Here is a 9,059-nt window from a genome sequence, read left to right on the forward strand (position 1 = left end):
AGAAAATAGCTTAATATAAAAGTTATTCAATTTTTCATGAATTTTGATTTTTTTACATTTTCGAGGTTACAGAGTGGCCCAGAAAACCGTCGCGTGACAAAAATTCATTTTTTTAATGGAATGTCCTATATTTTGTTACGCATATTAATTCTGCTTGTAATTATAAGCATTTTTTGTTATTACAAAATATGAAAAAAATTTAGCAGTTTCCGAGTTAGTTCAATTTAAAATAAAGATCGAAGAAAAAATGAGCTTCTAAAAATTCTCAATAAATTCGCAAAGTATTAATTGAATTATTTGAAAACTTGTCCAGTTAAAAACAAAGGGTAGTTCTACTAGAGTATATTTTTAATTTTCGAGAAATTATACCAGGTGTGAAGAAAAATCCAAACTGTTCACATTTGAAGTGCCTCAAACTTGATTTTTTTAATGGGACACCGTGTATTTTGTTTTGAAAATGAATTCTTTTAATTCCTTTCAAATAATGTATATGTTACATATCTAAACTAATATACAGGGTGTCTGTAAAAGGTCTTTACAACGCTCTACCACAGATTCTTCAAATCAAAAGAAGACGGTTTAATCATATTTACTCTAGTCCAAAAATTGATAATAACAGCGGTAAAGGGTGTCAAAGTTGAAAATTAAAAAACAATTTGTTATCATATTTTCCATACTGTACAACGTAAAAACATGAAAGTTAATGTAGGGAAGTTTTTCAAGACGCCGAATTCTATCTGCTAACAAATTGCACTTATCTGGTAGAGCACCACTTACGGCCCACAGCATGTATTTAATTGAATGAAACTTTTTTGCCTCCTGGTATAAATGATTTTCGAATGCAGAAGTGTATTTGGTCATATTTCTAAGTAAAAAAGGTATACCTTGTTGATGTTGCTAGGAGGAGCCGTTTACGAGATAAATGCATTTGAGTAATTTAGGTGTAAGATTTTAGATTAAACAACTTATTTACTACAAAAAAGGTACTCTTGGTAAGACTTTTAATAATTCGCGTAATTTTACAAGAAAACTTAATTACAAAAACATGAATGCAAAGAAATAAAAATTGTTCAATGTGTCCACAATTTGAACGTATACATAGATTTATATGTCGAAGAAACAACTGTCTATAACGAAGAACTGTGGCAACGTATTCAAGATGCAATAAATAATATTAGACAAAGAAGTTGTGCAAAGAGTGCATTTTACTTTTCTTCGATATATACGTAGTTATATATAACTAAAATTTGAAAGGAATACGGAATGTTCCATTAAAAAATTCTAATTCAAGGCATTTGAAATGTGAAAAGTTTGGATATTTTTTTCACACCCTGTATAAAATTTCTCAAAAATCAAAAATATACTCTAGTAGAACCATTCGTTGTTTTTATCTGGACAAGTTTTTAAACGATTCAATTAATACTTTGCGAATTTATTGAGGATTTTCAGAAACTTATTTTTCCTTTGATCTTTATTTTAAATTGAATTAACTCAAGAACTGCTAAAAAATTTTCATTTTTTGTAATAATTAAAAATACTTATAATTACCAACCGAATTAATATCCGTAACAAAATATAGGGTATTCCATTTAAAAAAACGCCACGGTTTTCTGAACCACCCAACAACTTCGAAAATATAAAAAAATAAAAGTTCATGAAAAAACTGAATAACTTTTATATTAAATTTTTTTCTAAACCTTACGGTTTTTAAGATAAGGTGGTGAACGACGTTACATGGTCTGCCCTGTATACATATAATAGTAGTGTTAGCCTTCCATGTGTTTAAATCCAGAATATGCAGCAAATTGCAGGAGACCTCCAATTTCTACTTGGGAACTTCGTTTTTGTGATTTGAACCCGCTGATGCACGGCATATCCGGAATAGCGTCCCCATAGAAGTTCTTTGCGTCAATCCCTATTCCGGTGGTAATGTGGTTAGAGGACGAAAACTTGATTAAATTATCCACTACCATGGCTTAAATGTAGTTGGGTTTGAAGAAGTTAACACACTTAACCAGAATGAAGGTCAAGAAGGCCTGGGCGAGGTACAGCTCTTTTCGCAAAATTTTGCTCTTCATATACATTACATACATTTGAAGCTGGATGGGCAGCTATATGGGTGTAAAGCAGGAGAAAAGCAACCATCATAGAAGCCTTCTGAACGTTGCAAAAAATACGCCTTCTAAGGAGATCCATACGCAACTCCTGGAAGATGAAATATGCGACTCCTCGATTAGAGATTTTTTAGGGTTAAAGAGCTAACAACACATTGAGCCGGAAAGAGGTAGTACGGCTCCTGCTCTTCATTTGGATCAGGATGAGATTGTGCAAATCTAAGCAATGGTACTGCTCATCCACGCACCCCATGTCGACGAATTGCAACCCTCATGGGGCGATATCATCAATTTTCTGGATCTTACAAACAAACGTCCAAATATTCCATTTTAGATGGTTCGACTTTCATTCGCACTCGAATTTTAACCCATTGTGGAGCAGGTGGGCGGTGTAGAGGTAGAGCATTTTAATGTCCGTTCCCGAGACCGGGGGTAGCATTTTTAGAAAATTTTCTAGAACCTTTGGCTTAAGGTTGCTATGGTTATTTGCGTAGAAGATAGGGAGATTTCAGGACTCCTTTATGGAGTCATGTCCCTATCTATACCAAAAAAAAAACAAAGATCAAAACCAACCAATAACCCATTAGTCAAGCCGTCTCCATGAATTGATTAACATGTTTATATTGTAATTGTAATGAACCCGATTATCGGGCAGGGGTTGAACTATTAATCATTTGGGGGCTGCGCGCCCCTCTCGGCCCCATTTCGATGAACTCAACGGGGCAATAATCGTAGGCCGTGTAATAGATTTTCCGCAGGGAGACTGCGAACTGCCAGGGGTGGGTTCCACGCAGTGACGTACACTGATGCATGATTTTCCATATTATTTGGTTCCCCAGTTTTTTAACGTCCACTGTGCGCTCGTGGCGGGGGTGAGGGAATGTCCCCCCGGGGGCTGGGTTTATTTGGTAATCGGCAGGAAGCGAATTGATACATCAATATTTATACCGTCTTAAATAGAATGGGTGGAGCCGCCTTTTACGGTTGGCGTATAGGAATTGATTAGTGTGGACTTTGAACAGAGGAAGGGGGTGTGTTTAATCGTTTTTTTTTAAAAAGGCGAGTTGAAAAACGCGGTTCGGACGTTTGTTAAACTCACCTGATAGTCGAAAAACTAATTAAACTTGATCAATCTCGGTGGCAGACAAACATTCAATGGGAAAAGACGACTCGAAATTGGTCTAAATGCCCCATGGAAACGTAATTAAACGTCAGTTGAAACATAACCTCAATCTTCAAAGACGCCCTGATCGCATAGATGACTCAGTCATCATCATGGCCGACTTAGACCTATCTTAATGTTGTTTTCTTCTTTGATGCACGTTATTAAATAAAGACGAGTGCAATTTTCGAATAAGGACTGGTAGACAATGTAGACAACTCCAAGTATATCTGATCGTAATTATTACTACTAATTGTTCAGACTGAAGTAGACTCTACACACATATTCGGATTAGTCGGTTCTAATTTTCCCCGATATGGACCTTCCAAAAATTAAAATTTTAATTATTCTAACCTGTCTAATATGTCGGGTCATAACCGTAAAGCGGACCGGCGTTGCCTGTAAAATTTACATGAAATAAAGCAGAACGAGGTGGATTTCTTCTAATTCGTTTAGCCGTTTCGCATACGAATTCGGTGTTTGGGCTGCCTGGCGTCCAATTAGCCCTTACAAAGACTCGGGGATGTATGATTTCGCCTCGAAAAGGATTAATTCTTTACTGGGTTTTTGCTAGCGGACGTAAAACTTTATGGGAGCGCCGAGAGATCGCCTAGAGCTCTATTAAAATTTGAATTTACACGGTACGAGTTCCCGTCTCGGTTTATGGTTTGCCCGTCGAGAACATACAAAACTGGAAGGTGTTTGATTAAAATTAGTAGATGCAGATCATCTGCTATGCTTGAAGCTTTTAATTGGAATATCAAAACTCGGGGGTACGGGGTTCAAAACCCCCCAAGGAACCTCACTAGAGGTCTTTTTTTTGGAGTTTGGTGTAATTTAAAACTGAATTTATATACTGAGAGTAAAGTTAGCGTGGTCATAAATACGAATTAGCCCCAGTCTCCCAATCAAGACAAAGATCCCAAGTCGCTCCGGCACGATAGGTGGCGTGTCTCTCCGGAATCCTCCGGGTGCCATAACAGCTCGGGCATCGAGTGATAATTATTGGTCACGTGACCATTAATTGATATCTCCCAAGTTCATTGAGAAGATCTTGTGTCGAGTTTTGAGTTTTACGTCGTTTCTCAGCCGCAAAAGTGCTGACCAACGTCTCAAAATAAAGAAAATAATTCTTTGTGTATGTTTGGTTGTCTATGCAACTTATCCTGCGATGCAGGCCCAGTCATAGATACGAGGGTAGTTATAAAACTTGTTAACACCCCACTAAAACCTGATGTCAATAGTTCAAATTGGTGACTTCTTTCTTAAATAGTTGCAATTTATCCAGAGACTTTATTATCGCACAGTGGGAAGAAGTACTTGCACCTTGTGCCAAAATCAGTTTAGTGCTTTGGCAGACTGGAAATTGACCAATTCCACCATTTTCCTTCATATTTCACAATTGTTGTCCAAAAGCTATATATTTGGATGTTTTTTCTATGCCTTGCCTCGAATTCGCTCGGTCGAAAAATCACAATTTCGTTCAGCTAAAAATAAGAGATCTTAATGAAAACCTGAGCAGGAAGACAATGGGATAGGGCGATGCACGTAGACTATATCTTTATTTACAACGAGGCCCGCACGCCTGAGGAATATAAAGCAGGATTCTTGATTGAGCGACTTGATTTTTAAACCGGCAGCGGCGGATTGAAAATCGTGCTGCGCTCGTAGAGAGATTGCGAATTTAGAATTTGCACGAATTGCTGCTGGATTTTTAACGAGCTCCGCCTGGAAATTTATGGACCAGCAGGATTTTGTTGCTGTAAGAACATAAACTTCGAGGTTTCCAGCAGGTGGCGTCCTGATTTGAGAAATCCTTGGTACTCAACATCTGTTTATTTGGAAAATCAGCTATAAAGCCAAGTGCCTTGACAGAACACGCCTGTCTTGTCTAATTTAGCACTCGGCGTCGTTCCTGATTTCGGAGCTTTCCACCGGAGAAACCGGAGCTTTCCGGGCGGGCACTTGGGGAGTATGGAATTACTCCGGCGACATGACAAAGCGGCCCGCTTTACATAATTCGATCAATTTAATCTTAATGCCCCGGCTCTGTCTTAGCGAAGCGCTGAAATTAAGAAGCCCCGGTAATCCCGGGATTACAGATTAGGTGTCTCGACTTTGGAACGTGTTTCTTGTCCCTAGGGACTCTTTCTATTCCTTTTGTTTTTCGCATAAAGTGCTTTTTTCACTACTTTCAAGCCAACAATAATTTCGGCAATTCATTGGGATTGAGTAAACTTTGATGCCCTGAATCCTGAGGGATTTACTTAATATATTCTAAAGGCATTTACGTAAATTCAGTATTTTAACGAATTAAATTAAATGCTTAAAGCTTGAAGGGTGAGAAAACAGTCGTCCTCTATTCTGGAGCATGTGTCTGTTTCCACTGTCTCTCCCGGTTCAAAGAACAGACAGATTTTTAAGAGCTCAAACCTTAAAACTATCGAGCCACTCGTAACCTTTGTACCCCCACCCCAGAACTGCTCGTTAAAGACGTTACTTCTTCATACTACAAGTTTTGGTATTTCGAACATAATTTTTGAAGGTACGATACACATTTCTTCTTCACCTGCTGTGAATTTTTCAATAGTGGGAATTCCTAGCAAAAAGTGGAAAAACGAGAACACTTTTGAACAGATATTGTCTCTAAGCCTTTCCAGATCCCGAAAGCTCTATCCATTGCAGTGTAGCGAAGTTTAATAAGCTTCTTCCACGCTACATTCTTGTCAATCTTCTGTCTGGTGCTAGTCCCAATCTAAATAAAAAAAAGATATATTCGTAGAATGGGCGACACATAAGGAGAAGTGTCGGAGTAACTGGATCGACATAAAAGAAAACCCCTTTCCATCAGAAGGAAAACTTGGAAACAATTGGATTTGAAATATCGCCCGGATAAAGTTGGGGGATGCTAAACAGTTGTCACCGAGATGGGAAATAAAGGATCTATTTTCGTGCCCCCAAGGGGGGCGGAGCCAGGCGCGGCGCCCCCATCAATTCCGGACGTCGAATCGCCGCCCCACCGCACCATCCCCCCTCAAATTGCATTACGTCACCCGGCTCCTCGGTACGTGAGCCTATTGTCAAATAAATAAATAAAATTCGGATAATGTTACATTTTAAAATAATACGGTTTGCATAATGCGCGCTCAGTCGCCGGCTGCCGTTTTAGCCCCGACGTCCGTGATCGGGGTTGGAAAACAGACGAACTTTCGTACTTCTTCACGTTCTTTTTCGTTTTTGCTCAATTCCGACATTTATTTCGCCACTTAATTCGGGCAATCGGTTGCTTTATGGGCCCCTTAAAATGCAAGAAATCATGCCGAAAATAATTCACAACAGTGGTGGTCATGGAGGATGTGCAATTTCTCTGACGAACCAATTAACGGGCACAGTTTGCCACCATACAGGCAATGTTTGTTCCGTTAATGATCATCCGTCTAATTAAGCATGGCACCCCAAACTGGCCAACGCAAATCGGGCAAGGCCTTTTGAACTCAGATCAAGATCATAGAAACTACCTGAGAATGCCAAAAGGCCCGCGATGTAAACCTGGTCAACACGAGATTAGTTTCTTTCGAATCGACGTGTGCGGTGGGTTGCCTGCAACCTCATGCCTGCACTGTCACTGTCAGTGCCAAAACTCGCAAAAATAAATACCGCAGAGTCCTCCGCTATAAACACCCCCTAAAGCTCTTTACATTCATTGCTATACCCTAAAGCTTCGGATAACACTAAAGTAACCAATTGCCCTAACGATAAGACAGCTTTCAGTTCACACCACAAACAATAGTCCTGTGATTGCCACGGGATAATCCCGGCTTACAAGGACGATTGACAGGAATACGACTGTTTGTTCTTGGGCTCAGCCTCCGGATATCTGGGGGTTGGATTGGATGACCACCTAAATGTGCGGCAAATAAATTTCGACTAATCATGTTTCGTGACATAGCAAACAACATGGCTAACAAGTTGTTGTGACACGCACTCGCCTGAATGAAGATGCATGTGTCCGGAATGTTTTCAACATTTCGTTTATCTGATCATCTAGGAGCGACACTCATTTATTTATTTTTTTTTTTTGGGGAGGGCCACTATTTCGGACGAGTATCGTTAGAGGACAGTGGCGTTCGGCGACACTCCATCAACCCCGGAGGGTACATAAAATTACATGTTTATAACTATATTCAGCGTTGATGGACGACTGAGTTTTAGTTTCTAGTTTATTTAATTAATTAGCTCACGCCATTAGCAGACCCCTTACAATTCCCTATACAGAGGTTTACCCAAACGAAAGCCCCGAATAAAAATTACGAATTTACGCCCAGTTAAGGCATCACACACGATAGAGGACCATTAAAACAGAATGACTAAGGGTATTGGAAAAAGTCGTTTTCGGCTTCGGGAATGGTCTTTAAATAAACTATGGACAGAAATTGGATCGATCCTCCTAAAGTTTAGTGTTATATCGCTATTACTGGCTATCAAAATGGTTTTTAGAGGCCTTCTAACTACCTCCGTCTGGTCGAGGCAATAAATATTTGAAGAAGCTGTCGATAACTTTGGCTTAATTGGTTCACATATGAGCAAGAATAATCACAATGGAAAATGGCAACTCGGCGACATACTTTTGTTTTCGCGTATACCGCGGGGCCCAACGGAGAAGAGTGCCGTGAAACTTGTGCGTGCGGTGGTCAACGCGACGACAAATTATTGAAGTAAACGCACTTTATTAGGCATTTAGATTGAAAAATACACAGAGTGTTCGTAAACTCACGCACAAATTCATTTATTCTGAAGAAAGAAATTTTTCAAGAAAGTTCTCGAATACGCCAATTTTGTTTCGAAAAATTACTCCCTGTAATATAACGTTTGTGTCAGTGACGTCGTACACAAAATATGACGTCATCGATATTTTCTTTAAACGACAACCCCGGATTTTTTCACGGAATATTCGTCATTTCTGCTTCATCATTATGGAAAATTGCTCATATGTTACATGACAAAAATGTTGAGAAAATAAAATTCAAAATTTGACCGTAAACAGGGTTGCTCATTAGTCAAAGTACGATTTCTCAGTATATATGAGTTTTAGAAGAAAATGTTTCCCATCAAAGTTTTTGGTCATTAAGCGGTGCGTATTTTAAGATGATTTTCAAATGTACAGGATCAGTCATAAAAGCGTAGCACGACTAAATTTATTTTTTTTTTAATGTAATCCTCCAATTTTTTTGCTATTTTCGGATTTATCATTAAATTTTAAGGTCAGTTTATATAAAATGTCTTATGTAAAAAATGTACAGTTTCCGAGTTATTCAGGAAAATTCGAACATTTTTATAGCTGCAAGATCTTCCGAAAATTGGTGCTGCACCCTAACCGCCGCAAATTTCGGAATCGGTCTTATGGGCCTCTAAAAGGACCTAATAAGCTACATTTTGACGTGTTTTAATTAAAAGAAAGTTTTCTATAACTCTCGAAATAGGCCTTCGAAGTAGCATAACTTCAAACATCAATAACTCGCTTATTTTAAATGGAATGCCCCAACTTTCTCAACGGTATCGGGTTCAAAAATCTACAACTTTTGTTAACATTATCCCATTCCTAAGCACAGCTGTTTCTAAGTTCCCGGAAATTGCCCTTTTTGGCTTTTAAATGTTTCAGAAGTCGCATTGGTGACGTCACCATAGGCAAATGTCACGCGATGCCCAGTGACGTCCAGCGTCATTTTAACGTTTTTGATGACTACCCATAATTATATTATTATTTTGTTTTCAGAATCGCACGA

The sequence above is a fragment of the Euwallacea similis genome, chromosome 26 (genome assembly GCF_039881205.1).
Source record: "Euwallacea similis isolate ESF13 chromosome 26, ESF131.1, whole genome shotgun sequence".
NCBI lineage: Eukaryota > Metazoa > Arthropoda > Insecta > Coleoptera > Curculionidae > Euwallacea > Euwallacea similis.